Source organism: Siphateles boraxobius, unplaced genomic scaffold (genome assembly GCF_051911475.1).
Source record: "Siphateles boraxobius isolate OS27281-9 unplaced genomic scaffold, OSU_SipBor_1 41, whole genome shotgun sequence".
In the NCBI taxonomy this organism is placed as follows: domain Eukaryota; kingdom Metazoa; phylum Chordata; class Actinopteri; order Cypriniformes; family Leuciscidae; genus Siphateles; species Siphateles boraxobius.
The window spans coordinates 11,419,677-11,428,643 of NW_027509042.1; the positions used below are offsets into that span (position 1 = coordinate 11,419,677).

General features: G+C 46.4%; 1 long non-coding RNA gene across 1 annotated transcript; it reads right to left on the reverse strand.

Annotated features, from left to right (window-relative positions):
* Nucleotides 1-764: 764 nt before the first annotated feature.
* Nucleotides 765-5,574, reverse strand: LOC143707204 (uncharacterized). Its single transcript, XR_013193103.1, has 2 exons — nucleotides 5,342-5,574; nucleotides 765-1,172 (listed from the first exon to the last, which is right to left on the reverse strand). It is a non-coding gene; the product is annotated as an uncharacterized LOC143707204 (long non-coding RNA).
* Between the last annotated feature and the right edge of the window lie 3,393 nt (nucleotides 5,575-8,967).

Here is an 8,967-nt window from a genome sequence, read left to right on the forward strand (position 1 = left end):
CTCTGCCGATGTTCATTTACGTTTTTGTATAAGCTGTTTTTGATTGTGATATACAGCAACAATTTCAAGTCATAAGTCTTAGACTCTTTATTGTTTATTTGTGTATAAGAGGAGCTTTGTAACTAATTATTCAGAATATGCATAGGTCCACAAGCATTATTTTTGTATGAAAGCAGCTGGTACATAATTCTATATTTTTGTATGAAAGCTGTTTGTGATTTTGCTACAGCAAAATGTTTATTTTTTGTCTGAAGGATTATATTGCTCCTTGCACATAACAGGAGGATGTTTGTTAGAAGTCTATTATTTTATGTTAGAGATTCAGAATATGCTGAAGTTTGTATTCATTGACTACAAGTATGCTGTTAGTACAGGCACACATTTCTTTTCCTGTTGGTTCTTTGCAATGTTGGGACATATGCTGGCAAAATGTAACTTTACAGCTGACTTGCCAAATCACTTCCATCTGTTTTATTAATAAAAGATATTGGAAGTAAATTATTTATGGGTAATTATAAATACTTAGCTTTAAAAGTACCAAGTAGTCACAAAAAAAGATGCATTGATAATTGTTTTAGCATTGCATCGCAGCCCTCTGAACGTAATGGAATCGAATCGTGAGATTCTCAACCCAACTAGGAGCTGCTGTCACCGGTGCAGGCCGGGGCGGACTCGTATGACCAACCGCCCCTTACTCCAGACACCAACGTGAGGAGCCAACACCACAGGTACGCAACGGAATGGACCAGACAGAGGCAAAGGAAAATTTCAAGGAATAACAATCTTTATTAAGCACTGTATTTATGGAAGTAAAGAAAAGGATGGTAACGGTCGCTGGGCCTTCTCCCCGGAACAGCTGGGCAGATCGAGGGCTCCTTCCCCGGGATGTTACACACTCCACGGCCTCGACGGTAGAGAGACAGGTAAGCACTCTTCTTCCAGCGATAACTGCACACTTCGGAACTCAGGAGGTAAGTAGACAGGTAAGCACTCTTCTTCCAGCAATAGCTGCACACTTCGGGGCTCAGAAGGTAAGTAACCAGGTAAGCACTCCTTTTCCAGCGATAGCTGCACACTTCGGGGCTCAGAAGGCAAGTAACCAGGTAAGCACTCCTTTTCCAGCGATAGCTGCACACTTCGGGGCTCAGAAGGTAAGTAGACAGGTAAGGATTCTTAACAATACAAAGTATTTTCGTCAGTGCACAGGAATGAGACAATGATTTAAAAAGCTTCTTTCACCAGCGATGCTGCATACTTCCAGACTCGGACAGTAAGTGGAACAGGTAAGGATTCTTCACAGTACAAAGTACTTTCGTCGGTTCACAGTAGTGAGACAGTGGTTTAAAAGCTTACTTCACCAGCAACGCTGCATACTTCCAGACTCAGACAGTAAGGAGAACAGGTAAGGATCTTCACAATACAAAGTATTTTCTTCGGTTCACGATAGTGAGACAGTGGTTTAAAAGTTTACTTCACCAGCAACGCTGCATACTTCCAGACTCAGACAGTAAGTGGAACAGGTAAGGATTCTTCACAGTACAAAGTACTTTCGTCGGTTCACAGTAGTGAGACAGTGGTTTAAAAGCTTACTTCACCAGCAACGCTGCATACTTCCAGACTCAGACAGTAAGTAGAACGAGTAAGGATTCTGCACAGTACAAAGTACTCTCTTCGGTTCACAGTAGTGAGACAGTGGTTTAAAAGCTTACTCCACCAACAATGCTGCATACTTCCAGACTCAAACAGTAAGTAGAACGAGTAAGGATTCTTCACAGTACAAAGTACTCTAGACTTCTGATGGAGAACAGATATAGTAACAACTTTCCACAAACGTGCAAGCATGGGTTGGGGCCACTTCTCAGCAAAAGCACAACACACTCGTGTTCACTTCAATTCCACAGCCATAAATCAATGTGTATCCATAAAGCAATAGCACTGCAATTCACTCACACGGTAACTGAAACACATAGCTTCTCCAACAATCAGTTCCACACTCACTGCATCCTCTTCAAACTGTTTAAATGTTCGCAAGATGAAATCAATTCACTTATCTTTCTCTCTGTCCTCTCAGTGCAGATTCGATCGATAACTCAGTCCAGCAGATTTCCCACAGACGATCACTCTGATCCAGCAGCTTCAATGGGCGGCTTCCACACCCAGACGGTTTCCCAGAATAAGCTTATGCCCACCACTGCTCCGAGAAACCCAGAACCACAGAACACAGAACAGCACGAGACCAGCACGGGGCCAACAACGGACCAACGACCCACCAACAGCGACCATAGACGCTCCCCCAATAGCCCTTTTATCTATGGCTTATGAAGCAAACAGCCCTAGTAAATGCCGCTCCTCTCTCTCTCTCGCACCTGTAGTGCATTAGCGTTAATCAGGCCGGGCAATGATTCTGCCACACCTGGAACCAGAGTGGAATGTGTCGCACACAAATCGTTCCCTCGGGAAACTCGTGACTCATCAAGGGGTTCCGCTCGCACCCGTGACATCCCCCCCTGCCAATCGGTTCTAGTCCCTAGAACCGGTGTTCCTCAATGCCATTCACCATACCTCTCAGGTGGCTGTCCTCGGGTGTCCCGCTGAGATCGTCGGGGTGGCGAGGGCGGAGCCACTCTGGCTTCAACTTCGGGATCCCTCGGGACCACAGCCCACCCTACCGTAGGCATCTCTTGGACCGGCGGTACACTTGGGGCCTCGGCCGCTGGTTGCGGGTAATTTGGACATGGTCGGAGCAAATTTCGGTGAAGCACCCGTATTGGTCCTGGTTTTCCCTCGGGTCGTACCGAGTAAACTGGGGCCTCTGGCCCTTGTCGTCGCTCTACCACATACAGGATCGACTCCCAACGGTCGCTGAGCTTCTCCTTCCCTGGGCCTCGGTTGTCTCTCACCAGCACTCGCTCTCCGGGTAGCAAAGGGGCCTCACGGGCAGTCCTGTCGTATAGTCGCTTGTTTTTAGCTGCTGCTGTGCTCAGATGTTCTGAGACGCGTCGATACGCATCCAGGAGTTGGCCATGATGCCGGTTTACCCAGTCGGTGGTACTGTACTCCCTCTCTCCAGTCTTGGTTCCTAAGAGCAGATCTACTTGTAGGTGTAGGTGGCGCCCAAACATAAGGTAAGATGGAGCATACCCGGTCACACTGTGCACACTATTGTTGTAGGCCTGCAACAGCGAGGGAAGGCTCTCGGCCCACTGGCCCTGTTGCTCGCTCTCCAAGGTCCCTAACAGCCCCAACAGGGTCTGGTTAAACCTTTCACAACCTCCGTTGCCCTGAGGGTGGTACGACGTTGTATGGGTCTTACAACACCCGTAGAGGTGACTCAGCCTTGGATAACTCGAGATTCGAAATTTGCACCCTGGTCCGAGTGTAAGGTCTCTGGGCAGCCGAAGGGTTGTATCACGGCCTTCCAAAGGGCACTAGCGGTGGTAGCTGCCGTCTGGTCTAAAGTGGGGACGGCCCAGGCATACTTGGTAAAGAGGTCCGTCATCACTAAGATGTTTTGGAATCTGTCCATTGGTCCACCTAGAGTCAAAAAGTCAATGCCCACGATGTGTAAGGGCGCCTTAGGCCGCAGGGGGACCAGTGGGGCTCGAACCTCCTTCCTCCGCTTAAACAACGTACACCGTGGGGAGCCCTGAACGAACTCCTCTACACTCTTTTCCATTCCGAACCAATGGAAATGTCTCCTCAATAATGACAGCGTCCTCTCTTGGCCCTGATGGCCAGCAGGACTGTGGTATGCTGTCAACAGTTCCACATCCTGACCCTCCGGTACCACCACCTGATCTCTTGAGTCCTGGGGGCTTGTACCGCCCGGCAGATTACCCCTTCTCTCAATTGCAGCCTCTTCCACTGCTTTAGGAGTCGTTGTACTCCCACTGCCTGAGCTCGCCTTTCCTCGGCCCTCGGCAGGCGTTCTTGTCGGAGATAAGACTCAACTTGACCTATTCTGTATCCCCTTGTTGCAGCCTACATTGGCTAGTTGTGCCACCCAACATTGTTCTACCGCTCCCAACTTAGCAGTCTGCAAATGTACCAAGGGATTATTGTCCATGATCACAGTTATCTTGGCTCCCCACAAATAATCCTTGAACTTTTCCGCCATGGCCCACTTCATCGCTAGGAGTTCTATCTTGAAGGAACTATAATTTGCTGCATTCCGCTCTGTGGGGTGTAAGCTTCGACTTGCGTATGCAATCACCCTCTCTACTCCTTGTTGTTCTTGGGCCAACACGGCCCCAAGCCTGCATTGCTGGCATCCGTATACAAAAGGAATGGCTGGGTGAAGTCTGCGTAGGCTAAGATGGGAGCCCTCAACAGCTCCTGTTTGAGGTTCTGGAAAGCCGTCTCGCAGGCCGAGTCCCAATGTATCGATGGAGATTTCCTCCCCCGGGCGTGCCCAGTGCCCGCGAGGAGTTGATTGAGGGGTTTAGCGAGTCCTGAGAATCCCTTGATGAATCGTCGATAGTACCCGACGAACCCTAGAAACGACCGCACCTGTCTCACGGTCCGGGGCGGTTCCCATCCTTGTACCGCTGCCACTTTCTCTGGATCGGGGGAAATGCCGGTAGCACCAACCCGATGTCCCAGGAACTGCACTTCTTTCCGCAGTAATTGCCATTTTCCTGGCCTGAGCTTCAGCCCATACGTTTCCATAGCCCGGAATACTTCCTCCAGATGATGCAGGTGTGCGTGAAAGTCGGGAGAAAAGACAATTACATCATCCAGGTAAACTAATGTTGAATCAACCAGTTGTCCCCCTAAACAGCGTTGCATCAAGCGTTGGAAGGTTGCTGGGGCGTTGCACAACCCGAATGGCATACGGTCCCATACAAATAGCCCAAACGGGGTGGTGAAGGCGGTCTTCTCTCTGTCCCGGTCGTCCACTTGTGCCTGTCAATACCCACTCGCCAGGTCCAAGGTTGAGTACCATGCTGCCTGGGTGAGACTAGTAAGCGAGTCCTCAATCCGCGGCAACGGGAATGCATCTTTCTTCGTGACGCGGTTCAGCTTGCGATAGTCAACACAGAATCTCCAAGCTCCTGTTTTCTTTGGACCAGGACAATTGGTGATGCCCACGGACTACTACTCTCTCGGACTACCCCTCTTTCCAGCATTCCTTTCAGTAGGGTACGGACTTCGGCATAGAGAGTGGGTGGTATCGGACGGTACCGCTCTCGACTGGGGGTCGCCTCACCAGTGGGGATTTAGAATCAGAATCAGAAAGAGCTTTATTGCCAAGTGTGCTTGCACACACAAGGAATTTGTTTTGGTACTGAGGCTTCCAGTGGACTATACAAATACAAATACAAATACAAGCTTACTTCACCAGCGATGCTGCATACTTCCAGACTCAGACAGTAAGGAGAACAGGTAAGGATCTTCACAATACAAAGTATTTTCTTTGGTTCACGATAGTGAGACAGTGGTTTGAAAGCTTACTTCACCAGCAACGCTGCATACTTCCAGACTCAGACAGTAAGTAGAACGAGTAAGGATTCTTCACAGTACAAAGTACTCTCTTCGGTTCACAGTAGTGAGACAGTGGTTTAAAAGCTTACTTCACCATCAATGCTGCATACTTCCAGACTCAAACAGTAAGTAGAACGAGTAAGGATTCTTCACAGTACAAAGTACTCTAGACTTCTGATGGAGAACAGATATAGTAACAACTTTCCACAAACGTGCAAGCATGGGCTGGGGCCACTTCTCAGCAAAAGCACACCACCCTCGTGTTCACTTCAATTCCACAGCCATAAATCAATGTGTATCCATAAAGCAATGGCACTGCAATTCACCCACCCGATAGGGCTGTTTAGAGGCCTCACTCCATTTGTTACACTCACGTGGGAGATATTAAATCTTCAGTACCTCCTCGACCCACTCTGAAACACATAGCTTTCCACCATCTGAACTGGATACAGCCCAGATCCAGCTGATTACAGTAAACCTCGGAATAAGCAGAAAGACTAACATTAGCGTAGATGCCATTCTTCTTATGATGTAACGAGTACATCAGATGTTATAGGAAGTGTTCCCTGTTCGGCTGACCTAATCTATGGAGCCTAATAATCATTTAACTGATTTTAATTATAGGAATGTATAATGTTCTATATTATGTGACAGAGCTTTTTTTTCGAGCTCCGTTGAATCGATTCATTAATCCTTGATTTTCTTATTTTCAACTCATTTATAAACAAGCACTTTCTATTTTTATATCATGGGAACTTATCCTCGTTACTATTCCTTATAAAAGTAATCGGATTACTTTGATATCGCTACTTAGATCCAACTTTGCGAATCTCGGCTACTAGCCTTTAGTCCGCTAGCATTTCACACGTGGCCTCGCGCCTACCGACCGTCTTATTTTACACCCGTTTCACTGAAAGGATACAGGTTATATCCAGCATTTCAGTCCTAAATTAGTAGTGATATTGGTAGTATCACTACTAATTTACTGTTCATCTGTTATAATGGCGAACATATCGTATGTGTGTCTACCTCTGAGTGCAGGTGAGGACACATTCGAGCTGATTTCGGTACGATTGGAGCTGGAATCGGTGGAGAAACAAATCCGTGGTCTGCTGGAGAAACAAGCCGAGCTGCGGGATCGGTGATCATCGCTTGAAACGTCACACGCCGATGCTCATAATTCAGTGGTTAGTAACTTTTTGACTCCGACTTCGTCTACTCCGTGCGTTTCTCTGCCCAGGAGGACGCGATCATCTCTGGCATCATTCACTCCGGCACCGACACAACACCATGGACCCTGGGTGATCCCACAGCGGAAGACACGAGCCAGGACCAGAGCAAGAACCTCACCGCCCCTCCAGGTCTTCGAGATCTCCACCCGGAACCGCTTCTCCCCCCTTCGCGAGTCGGAACGCGACGACGCTGTGATCATCGGCAGTTCCATGGTCCGTCATGTCCGTGCTACCTCAGGTAAGGGTACGGTGCGCACTCACTGCTTTCCTGGTGCCTGTGTTCTTGATGTCGCCGCACAGGTTCCCGAGATCCTGAACGGTGACGAGCGCGTCGGAGCTGTTGTGCTGCACGCGGGAGTGAATGACATCAGGCTGCGGCAGACGGAGGTTCTGAAGGACTACAAGAGCCTGATTGAGACGGTACGCAGCACAGCGCCTGAGGCAACGATCATCGTATCTGGACTGCTTCCCACGTACCGACAAGTACAGGAAAGGTTCAGTAGATTATTTGCACTAAATGAATGGTTAATGTCATGGTGTAATGAACAGAAACTGGTCTTTGTAAATAATTGGAATCTTTTCTGGGAGCGACCTAGGCTCTACCGTGCTGATGGCCTGCACCCCAGCAGAATCGGAGCGGCTGTTCTGTCGGACAACATCTCCAAGACGTTACACACCGTATGACTAGAAAATCAAAGTCCAAATCACAGTCTTTGCTGTGCCAAATTAATTGATATAAGTAGTGTAGAACATTATATAGTAACTGTGTCTATCCCTCGTTTAGTGAGGCCATATAATAAATCTACTGTAGGATCTAGGAAAAATCTTATTGTAATTAAACCTGAAAATCTAAATATCAGTGAACAAAAACATTTTCTAAAACTAGGTCTTCTAAACATAAGATCGCTCACACCTAAGGCGGTTATTGTAAATGAAATGGTCACAGATAATAGCTTCGATATACTTTGCCTTACTGAAACCTGGCTTAAACCAAATGAGTATTTCGGTCTAAATGAGTCTGGTCCACCAGGATACTGTTATAAGCATGAGCCCCATCTGATCGGTCGTTGCGGCGGTGTTGCAACAATCTATAGAGATATTCTTAATGTTACTCAGGAAACAGGTCACAGGTTTAATTCGTTTGAAGTACTTGTACTAAATGTTACGCTCTTAGATATTATCTCTATTATCTCTATCGCTATTATCTCTAGCCTTGGCTACTGTATATAGACCTCCAGGACCATTTGCTGAATTCCTAAAAGAGTTGCAGAGTTTCTCTCAGATCTATTGGTCAATACCGATAAAGCAATAATTGTTGGAGATTTTAACAAACACGTAGATAACACAAATGATGCGTTAGGGACTGCGTTTACAGATTTATTAAACTCCTTTGGGGTCAAGCAAAACGTCAGGGGTCCCACTCATCGTCTAAATCATACACTAGACTTAATTATATCATATGGAACCAATCCAACTGATATAGATATTATACCGCAAAGTGACGATCTCACTGATCATCACATGGTAACTTGTATAATACGTACTGCTGAAATTTGTCATGTTGCGCCACGTTATAGACCAGGCAGAACAATCGTTCCAACCACTATAGATAGATTCTCAAATAGCTTACCTGATCTATCTCAGCTGCTCAGTGAACCCAAACAAACAGATGAACTAGAGGAAATGACTAGCAGTTTGAGCACCATTTTCTCTAGTACATTAGATATTGTTGCACCAATTAGATCAAAAAAGGTTAGAGAGAAAACTAAAGCACCTTGGTACAACAGTGCTACGCATGTTATCAAAAGAGAAACTCGTAACCTAGAGCGTAAATGGAAACTAACTAATTTAGAGGTCTTTAGAATCGCGTGGAAAGACAGTATGTCACGTTATAAAAAGGCTCTAAAAGCAGCCAGGGCTGAGCATCTCCCTAAACTAATAGAAAATCACCAAAATAATCCAAGGTTTTTATTTAACACCGTGGCTAGACTAACAAATACCCGTTACAGTATAGTAGTAATGATTTTATAAACTACTTCAATGAGAAAATAGAAAGCATCCGTAACACAATTGTAAATGTACACTCTTTTATGGTGTCTTATGATTCAGCCTCAACTATGGCCCCTCTGGAACAACTTCACCGCTTTACAACTATAGGACAGGAAGAGCTAAATAAACTTATCATTGCATCTAAACCAACAACATGTTTATTAGATCCAATTCCCACTACATTTCTGAAAGAAGTGTTACC